Source organism: Camelus bactrianus, chromosome 5, assembly GCF_048773025.1.
Source record: "Camelus bactrianus isolate YW-2024 breed Bactrian camel chromosome 5, ASM4877302v1, whole genome shotgun sequence".
NCBI lineage: Eukaryota > Metazoa > Chordata > Mammalia > Artiodactyla > Camelidae > Camelus > Camelus bactrianus.
Genome location: NC_133543.1, coordinates 60,201,990 through 60,212,413, shown reverse-complemented (window position 1 = coordinate 60,212,413; position 10,424 = coordinate 60,201,990). Strand labels below are relative to the sequence as shown.

The window sequence follows — 10,424 nt, the reverse complement described above, 5'->3', positions numbered from 1 at the left end:
TCATCTTGTCTTACTGTAAGAACCTCACAACAATGTGTATTGTACTAGACCTGACAGAATTATCTACCTCTTGACTTTAATAGGACTGCTTCTAAATACTGTGTCAGATAGGACACATATATGATATTTAAATACAATGTATTGTCATTTTACTGTTTACCAGAGGTTTTTGCTAAATATACATTATAACGTAAGGGCAATTTCTATTTCCTTTTACTAAGATTTTATTTTTAAACCATAGTTGAATGTCTATTACATCAAATTTTTTTTATGCATCTTATGAAATGATAACACAAATTGTCTTTTCAATCTGTTAATGCAGTTAATTACATTGATAAATCTGATAGTTAACCACTCTTTCATAACAGCACTTTGTTCTACTTTAAATATTGGTTGGAAATTAGAGTGCTTTTAACTCAAGATTATGTGCATTTCATGTAATCTACAAGAGATATAATCATTTTCTCAGGCTTAGAACTTCACTTTTTGATTGCTGTAACTAGGCAAGATTATGAAACTTTCACTGTTCCATCAGTGATTTGAATAAAAGTGGTTTTATTTAAATCAATATAATTTAATGAAAAACACATATTTTAATTTTGGTTTAGGTTAATGTTTCCCCTATTGCCAATATTTGATTTTAAAATTACTCAGTTGGGCTCTTTTTACATGAGAAATTACATTAAACACACATACACATATGTGATATTTAAAAACAATGTATTGTCATTTTACCATCTATTTTGTCTCCTAAAATAACATTTAAATCATCAGAATCTCTAGCTCAAGACTCAAATTAACTTTTTCTTCACATACAATGTTGGGTTATCTAGATCTTGGGAGAAGTAGAATATCAGTAATATTCCTCTCTTTGCATATTTTCTCAAAAAAATGTCACAGAGGTTTCCTTTGACTGCTTGAAAACTCTGGAAAACTGTTTATACATTTGCAATTTATCAGGCTATGTTAATTTTCATGAAAATCTCTATAATTAAAATTCTAAATAATAACACTATGAATCATTACAAAAGGAAGGTTTCTTTAGGATTCTAAAGAGTTTCTACATTCTTTCCATTAAGTTGAATAAACATAACTTGATCTACAAAAAGATTAAAACATAGGATTAATATTAAGAAGTGATAAATGTCATGTGAAGTCCCTAGGTATAAAATAGTAGATATTCCATTTTACCTTTATTTTATTGCAGAAATCATTTAAATTAAATTATTTTAAAGCAATCACAATCACCACCAGTATGATGCAACTGCCTATCATTAGAATGGACAGGAAAAAAGATGCCTGGAACAAGCACTGACTTAAACTTTCATTCTTGCTGAGGTAATGAGTAATGACTACTGAATTTGGCCCAATAAATGGAAATCATAGGTGTATTAAAGAAAATTAGTAAATATTTTTGCAGTGTGGAAAACAAAGCATCATGAGATAAAATTATCCATATTCTGATTTTTATTGGTTTTTGGTCAAGAGTAGTGAATTCTGAATTGATAAAATACCATTTATTTTCTATGGATGTTTGATTTTTAATTGGATATTTATTAATTTTCATTAATATTATAAATGACCCTCACTCAAAATCAAAACAATTTTAAGAAATCTTGAGAATGGATGAAGAATATTCTATGCATTTTAGTCTAAAGAATAAGCATGGAGGTCAAACCCAATGCCACCACAAAGAGTTGAAAAAGGCTTACAGGAAGCTGGCCTTGAAGTACCAACCTGATAAGAACCCAAATGGAGGAGAGAAGTTTAAATACATTTGTCAAGCTTATGAAGTGCTCTTTGATGCAAACCAAAGGGAATTATTTGACAAAGAAGGAGAACAGGCAATTAAAGAAGGTGGAGCTGGGGACAGTTTTGGCTCCCCTGTGGATATCTCTGATATGTTTTTTGAAGGAGGAGGAAGGATGCAGAGAGAAAGGAGAGGTTAAAATGTTGTACATCAACTCTTGGTAACCTTGGAAGATTTATATAATGGTGCAACAAGAAAACAAGCACTGCAAAAGAATGTGATTTGTGACAAATGTGAAGGCCAAGCTGGTAAGAAAGGAGCAGTAGAATGCTGTCCCAATTGCTGTGGTACTGCAATGCAAGTAAGAATTAATCAGATAGGACAGGGAATGGTTCAGCAAATTCAGTCTGTATGTATGGAGTGCCAGGGCCACAGGGAGTGGATCAGTCCTAAAGACAGATGTAAAGCTGCAATGGAAGGAAGATAGTTCGAGAGAAGATAATTCTAGAAGTTCATATTGACAAAGGCATAAAAGATGGCCAGAAGATAGCATTCTATGGTGAAGGAGACCAAGAACTAGGACTGGAGCCAGGAGATACTATCATTGTTTTAGATCAGAAGTCCATGCTATTTTTACTCAACAAGAAGACTTTTTCGTATGTATGGACATACAGCTGGTTGAGGCATTGTGTGGCTTCCAAAAGCCAACATCTACTATTGACAACTAAACAAGAGTCATCACTTCTCATGCAGGTCAGATTGCCAAGCATGTAGATATCAAGTGTGTGCTAAATGAAGGAATGCCAATTTATTGTAGACCATGTGAAAAGGGTCACTTAATCATTGAATTTAAGGTAAACTTTCCTGAGAATGACCTCCTCTACCCTGATAAACTCTCTTTGCTGGAAAAACTCCTACCTGAGAGGAAGGAAGTAGAAGAGACTGATGAAATGGACCAGGTAGAGCTAGTGGACTTTAATCCAAATCAGGAAAGATGGCACCATTACAATTGAGAAGCATATGAAGATGATGAACATCATCCTTGGAGCTGTGTTTAGTGTCAGACCTCTTAATGAGGCCAGTGAATATACTCACTACTGGCATTTTATTTGCAGTAGTGAATGAGTGAAGGACTATAATCATAATATGCTCACTACTTGCTATTGTTTTTGTTTTAATATTCAACTATAGTAGTATTTTAAAAGTTAAATGAAGAATAAATTCAAATATAAAAGCTCAAAAAAAAAAAAGACTAGGTAGAGAATGTTCTCTGCACTTAAAACATAGATAAATGTGAAGCATATTGAAATTCTCTGCTTCATGATTTAAGGATGTTGAGCTTGTTCTCTTATATGTTATCTGTTCAGTCTTATATTGCTTAAGCTTTAGATCAAATTTATCCTTTACATTTGAAAAGAGGAAGAAGTATGATCAACAAGACAGAAGTCTAGAACAGCACTGTCAAGTAGAATTTTCTGCAATGATGGAAATGTTCTGTATCTGCCCTGTCCAATAGTAGAGCCACCAACGACGTGACGATGTTGAGCACTAGAAAGGTGGCTAGTGCAATAAAGGACTGAATGTCACATTTTCTTTAATTTTAATTAATTTAATCTTATGTGCAAATATCACATGTGGAGAGGTGTTAGCATTTTGGGCAGTGCAGGGCAAAAAACTTAGGTTTTCTGAACTTGTCATGAAAGCCCAAATCTGCTATTATAATTTTGGTGTAACTTTTGCTTCTCTAAAATAGGTATATCAAACTTGGAATTCAAATATTATTTATTATTAAAACTTCTCAAGTAAAATTTTCACATGTATGGATTAATTTAGCCTTTTAAGTAGCATGTGGTCCCAAACTAGAAAGATTCTGGGAAGAGCAAATGATGAAGATTTTTATTCTGTGTAGAAAGAGCTGGTAAAGAGCTGGTGTATTTGATGGATAGGTTTCTGCTAGTTTCTATGCCAACAGAATTTTGATTATTGTAATATTTGTTGGTAATTAATATAATGAAACAAACACGAAATACCCATTCTAAAACCATTTTTATTTTCTGGTAATGTGAAAAATTCCCAACTAGGATTGGTTGTTGGTAGCTTTCTTTGAGTAAAATTTTCAACAGGCCTAGATATTACAGAACTCAGAGGATCAGAAAAATAACTTAATATTTGAAACATATTAATTTCTTTTTAATTTGGACTCTTCACTCAGGTCTATATTTTCAGGGGAATTAAACTGTCCTGTAAAATCACACAGCTATGTAGTACATTAACATTTTAAGAGCTAGAAATAATAAGAAACCACAGTTCTACAGTGAAAATGACTGTAGTTATAAAATCTTTTATGTAAATCTCTTCATTGCTTAGTATTTAAATTATAAATTAAAAATTGATTAAAAATTGTTGCATATGTTCCATATGAAGGGTAAAAGAGAACAAGAAATAATTTTCTCAGACCCTAAATTCAAAATCTAGATTCCACATTTTGGCTTTACAAAAAATATTTCTATAAATATTTTTGTTCCAGAATAAGAAATAATGTATAACTTCATAATTTATTATGTTTAGTAGTTTTTTGGCAACTGAATTTCAGACATTAAGTACTGTCTAGACGTCTTCAAATATTTCTTAATATTTCTAACATATATATGGATATGCATATATACACAAACATAATTACAAATATAATTAAGACCAACATACAATCCCTTTATTAATATTGCTTAAATGACATCATTGGTAGTTTCATGCACACATACACATACACACAGATACATACACATATAGCTAAAATATTTTAGAATGCCAAAATATAATTTTCAAAAATTTAAAAAGATGACTCATACAAATATAAAATGAACATATGTCAAAGATTTTTTAACCCATTAAAGAGTAAACCAGCACAGTGGTAAACTTAGTGAAGAATTTTATGACCAGCAGTTTATATCATTAGTCGGGAAAGGAACACTGAAGTAAGCGAAATAAGTTGGCTAAGTTAGAGACAAAATTGATTAATGTCAGCAATAAAACACAACCTTTGTGGTTACCTTTTCTACTGTAAAGAAAGAATTTGCATCTCTATTGGACAAAAATACATAATTTCACATGCAACTTACAAAGCTGTGCCTTAATCAATAGTAAGTAGTAAGTGCAACAAAAGTACATCCTCCACAGACTTATATAGTCCTAGGATGTGCCATTGAAAGGACACTGAAAGGACATGCAGTGTCCTTTTCTTATTCTCAAGTTTTGGATACTTAAAAAAAAAAAAAAACAGAAAGGAAGTATTACATTTTAGGATTCTTTTTTCTTCAGGAACAGTTTTCATCAGTTTAAGTAGAATTCTATTATAATAAAAAAAGTCATAGATGATTTCTTTAGAAGCTCTTGGTAGATAAATAATTTTATTTTGTAATTTATGAGACAAGTTTTTACCAATGCTTATACTTGGAAAACAGAATTTTGTATATTTCAACATGGTAACAGAAGGAATTCAGGAATCCTTTCAATTACGTGTAGCTAAAACTAGCAGTCAAGTCTGTATGTGTGACGATGTAGACCACGGTCCTTCCTGTCTCTTGCCAGCGATACAACTACCGTTGTACAGACCACTCTGCTGTCACATGTCAGACTAAGACTCTCCCCAAACTAAAAAGATTATTTGGCAAATTTCAACTTCTTGGGGGCAAAACCTAAAACTGGAATGTAACCACGATATTAAAAGAACCAACCTCCCTCCAGCCCTCCCTCTCTCTTTCTTTCCTCTCTTTTTCTTTATTCCTTCTTTCCTTCTTCCCTTCCACCCTCCCTCCCTTCTGGAATGCTCCTGCTACAGACCTTTTCAGTATCATGGCCAAAGAGCACAGGTATCTAACTCCCTTGCACCTCCCTTCTATCTAGCAATCCCAGGGAAATGTCCAATGGAATTTAAAAAACAAAAACAAAAAACTGGAGAAAAGCAGGGTATTCATTTTTCATTGCTGCTATAACAAGTTACCATAAATTCAAGTGACTTAAAACAATACAAATGTATTATCTACAAATCAGAATTCTAATATGGGTTTCACTGGGTTAAAATCAAGGTGTTGACAGGGTTGCATTTCTTCCTGGAGACTGAGAGAATTCGATTCCTTGCTTTTTTCCATCTTCTAGAGACCTCTCACATTCCTTAGCTTGAGGCCCCTTCCTCTCTGTCTTCAAAGCATCTCTTTGAGTGTTTTTCCTAGTCTTATCTCCCTCTGGCCACAGCTGTGAAAGCTTCTTCACCTTTAAGCACCAAGTGGTTAGACTGGACCCACTTGGATAATCCAGGATAATTTCTCCATCTCAATGTTCTCAACTGAATCAGATCTTCAAAGTGTTCTTTGCTAGGCAAGGTAACATATTCACATGTTCCTGGGTGCATGAACACCTTTGAGGGGCCGTTATTCTGCCAACTATAACGTACATTCATGCCGTAAAGGTTGAAAGTTACTATCTCCAGACCCTAAGCTTCAGGGGCTTTCTGCTAGAACTATGCAGGGGGACCCAACATAAAGAGATTTATGTTCTCCTTTTTGAGAAAGTATAGGGTGCCTCTGAAATAATATGAGGAAACCTCAACAGCTCATAACTTGGTGAGGCAGGGTCATTGATCAGGGACCACAGCAAGTAAGCCAGCAAATAGATGAAAAACACAGTGGCAGGTGCTTCTCCAAGAAGAAACCCTGCATAGGCTGAGTTTCTTTCCAAAGTGGGAAAGTGAAGCAACAGAAAAACTCCAGGATGATTTTTTTTCCTGTACTGGATGGTGGCACAAAGTTCTCTCACAAATTATTCCAGAGAAGCAATGCAATTCCATTTGAAATAATGAGGGGTGTATTTGCAATATTATGATATTAAAACATATTGTAAACTTAAAAGAGTGAAAACAAGACACGGAAGGAGGCAAGAATAGACAGAAAGCCTTATTGCAGACAAGAATTTAGCACAAGAAAAATGGTATGTTAAAAAAAATTATACTAACGCTATTAAGATTTGGGATTATTTCAATTTCTTTATGATCGTTTCTCTTTTCTATATGTTTAAGAATAAATCTGAATTATTATAATGTAACATATATAGCATATTTTATCAAAGTGCAAAATCATATGGCAACCATAACTACACATGTACAGAAACATAGATATACAAACATTACACCTCGCACTTTGATTAAAGAATTTAAGCAGGGTTTTCTTTGATCTCACTTGTCAAAATTAAAGAATACTGAGGTATGTATAACATAAAAGAGGGCAAGAAACAAAGCCTCCCATGGCTCAGAAGATTGGATTGTAGAAAGACTGCTTTACCCTATACTGCCCAACATTTTAGGTTTCTCTGGTTTTCATCAAAGCAGATTTGGCAGAGAAACACATGTTTTCAGTTTTGCTCAGTGAAAAGATAATCTTCACTTTAGTATTCATTATGCATGATGTATGCAAAATGCAACGAGCCAACTGACTCACACTTTGGTGTCATGCAAATAAAAGCTAAACACAAGGAAAGTGTAACATCTAGTAAAATGTGCATAAAACCACAAAGGCTAAGCGAAGAAAATGGAGAGCTAAGAAATGCAATTAGCACATTCACTGAGGGCAACTAGTGGGATTTGGAGATGAGCCATACAAATATAAATTTGTGCTTTTGGCTAAGAGCGGCACATTTATCGGCAAAGAGAGGCTCACATTTGCAGAGTAGTTTCTGCATTTGATTAAAAAAAAGAAAGTGAAAGCTCCTATGAGGATGGGGGTTGGGGGGAGGCATCTGTCTAAGTGTGTCAAGATGTGATCTTCTAAAAACAATGAAGCATATGCTCCATGATTTTTTGATGTTTCAAAGGTTGTTTATGTTCTTTTCTAGTATTTGAGAAAATACTATTCAATGAATCAACATTTAATAATTTAGGTAAAAATCAGGTTTTCTTCATAAAGATATAAAGATTGATTGTTTTTCTTCCTAAATAGTACATAGGTGAATATAGGTGTGTGATATATACATGGTTATTTATAGATTGATCATTTTTGTGGCTTGGATGGGTAGGCATCTTTCAGTCAATAGCAGTGACTAAGCATACAAAATCAGCTTGGCAATTCTGTCCAAGTGACAGATTAGACTTGATCCTGAAGCTCACAGACCTCAGATATTTAGATTACTAATACTAACAGACTATCAGGTAGTCAATTATTCCAAGCAGTTAAATTGGTTTGGTTTGTTGAGGTCTGACCAGAAACTAGTATGATGAGGAAGATGACTATTTAGGAGCTCAGACTCAAGTGTGGTAGAATGAGGGGAACATGAAAAATTATAGGGTGGCAAGAGGGCACCAATGTTCTGAAGGATAAGAAAGTCGCTTGAAGGAAAAAGATGGAGGATAATTTTTTCTAAAGTAAGTCTTATGCACAAAATTCAAAAATCAGTCTATTTCAGAAGACAGTCATTTCAGCCAGTCTTGAACTTTTCGGATTTGTGTCACCACTTACAGTGATAACCACATGATCACATTAAGAGTCTAACAACATATCACCAATCTATAAATGCAGTCATAGTCATCCCAGGATTTAAGAGGTTGGCCTTTAGCAATGGGCCTCTGCTTGAGAATAACTGATTATTGCAGATATATTCTTTCTTAAGAAGCCAAGTGACAAAAATCTGGATTTTTCTAAGGAACCCACCATTTTACTTTGAAGCCACCTTGAAAATACACCAGCCAGCTTTTATTTCTTCTTCTCCATCTCAGCAAGTCCTAACCTGCTCCAGATCAAATTATGGGACCTCTTTTCCTCCATATCCCATCTGAGAGATATTTCAGTGACCATATGCATCCTTAGTGGTAACCAAAATACATTTTACACATTGCACAAAATTTGGCAGCACACTCAGGAAACATTTGTGGTACATCCCCATATGCCCCAGCATGCCAATGGAGGGCAAGTGATTTGTTTGATCATTTCAGTCACATAAGAGGCAAACACAAAAATGTTTGACAAATATAACCCAAAATGTAGTTTAAAAAAAGAAAAAAGAAAAAGTGAACAAGTAACCACTCCTTGACACCAGTTTGGAGGAGGAAAAGGCATTTGTGGGGACAATAATGAAATAGAAGTTTGAATTTAAGACGCTCACATAGTGTTCCCTATTCTGTATTTTCTTTTAACTGACACTGGAGCGTATCCAAATGTTTGCTGTTGATGTGTATTTATATGGTAGAAGGGTGCAATCTGTGAGCTACAAGAGGATCATGACAGCTGGTAATTTATTTCCAGTTTATTAATATTTTCCCTGTAGATCCTTGAAAATTACTTCTTTAGTAGAAATGGAGTAGTTAGATAAAATTGCCTCTTCAGAGATTTGCAGTCTATGTGAGTTTGAGTTCTAGTTCTACAAGGGACTAGCTGTACAACTTTGGCCAAGATACTTATAATCTAGGCCTTAGCTTTCATCTTTGTAAGATGTGGTTAATTAATAAGGACCTAGCTTCTAAGGATATTGAGAAGATTAAGTAAGATCATGCATGAAAAGAACTCAGCACAATACCACAAATAACAAGGACTCAATAAACGTAACCTATTATTATCCACCTAGTTTGACTACATCCAGATATTTAAACCCTCGGGGGTAAAGAAAATAAAAATGTCACTATGAAATTATATGATGACCAAATTCGGGGTGTCACAGGTTCTGAGAAGCTTAAACTAGCAGGATAATGGTGAGCAACCATTAGGACACAGTCTGAGAAAGAAAAACATGTAAACAAATATTATTCTGTATGAAAGACATCTATCATTTAATTGAGGATTTATGAGAGCCTAGGCATATAAATTCGTTCCTTCAATGCTTCCCTGAAATGTTTCCATATTTCCTAAGCAGTGAGAAAAGACCACGGGAGTTTCACGAACATGTGAAAATGAAGAATATCAGAAAAATTATTGCTTTTCATTACTAATTGTTTTAGGAATCTATTTGGCAGGGAACTATTTCCCATGTCCAGAAGTATTCAGAAAGGAGTTCTGTAATTTACATTTCCTACATGAGAAGTCTAGGAACACAAGCAGATGTTCCTGAAGAAGAATAGGGTCCTTTTGCTAAGATATGTTGAAATATAGGAGCATGGATATGTTGGAATATTTGAGAAAACTAAGTAGGACAAACAGGTCCTTGCTGAGAGAAAAGGGGCTACAGGTGACATAACTAAGATCCAGAAAGACATGTGAAGAACAATCCAATGGAGCGTAGACCCTGCCAAGGACACTGAACATTCCAGCAGGTGTCAGACTGGCCCAAGGATGAACTTTGTTTGGAATCTAGTTGCAATAGAGTTCTCTCTCAGGTCACTGAATGCTAGCTTGGGTTTGTCTTTTACTTATCCACCTCTACTGAAAGGCTATGGAAACATCAGCTTCAAAGCTGGTCTTTCATTTTCTGGGGAAGATTGAAGATCATAAGTCTCCCATGGTCAGTGACAACACCTTTCAAAGGATAAGTTCTGTCCAGTTGAAGAGCTCCCTGCTATGTTTATAGCTTCTTAAACATCATGAAGTGATGCTGCTGGGTTTTTTTTTTTAATTTTATGCATTTTTAACACTTCCCCACATTTGCTTTATTATATTCTTTCTTTATAAAGTCATGTGGTAGCTTTATAAACCCATAACACTTC

General features: G+C 34.4%; 1 pseudogene; it reads left to right on the top strand.

Moving 5' to 3' along the window:
• Positions 1-1,665: 1,665 nt before the first annotated feature.
• On the top strand, positions 1,666-2,823 carry LOC105072983 (dnaJ homolog subfamily A member 1 pseudogene; annotated as a pseudogene).
• Positions 2,824-10,424: the final 7,601 nt, after the last annotated feature.